The sequence below is a fragment of the Austrofundulus limnaeus genome, unplaced genomic scaffold (assembly GCF_001266775.1).
Source record: "Austrofundulus limnaeus strain Quisiro unplaced genomic scaffold, Austrofundulus_limnaeus-1.0 Scaffold313, whole genome shotgun sequence".
Taxonomy (NCBI): Eukaryota; Metazoa; Chordata; class Actinopteri; order Cyprinodontiformes; family Rivulidae; genus Austrofundulus; species Austrofundulus limnaeus.
Genome location: NW_013952715.1, coordinates 565877 through 566175, shown reverse-complemented (window position 1 = coordinate 566175; position 299 = coordinate 565877).

The following is a 299-nucleotide window of genomic DNA, read 5'->3' as shown; positions in this document are numbered from 1 at the left end:
ATATAAAGGTAACATGTAAAATATTTTTTCCATGTATTTTCATGTTAAATTTGATACCAGCAGCAGCAAACTTTAAATTTGGAGTGAAGGGATCTTCTGTTCTTTGGCCAACAGACTGAAAATATTGTTTTTAGCATGATAGTTAAACAAAAGGAGTCAAAGGCTGGACCATAATTATAATATCACAGTTTGGACAGACTTTAAAGTAGTAGCAGTAATAATTATATTTTCCAAGTTTCTCTAAAACAAATGTCTTCATGGTAAGACATGTTGTCATAATACTTGTGGCACTGAAACAT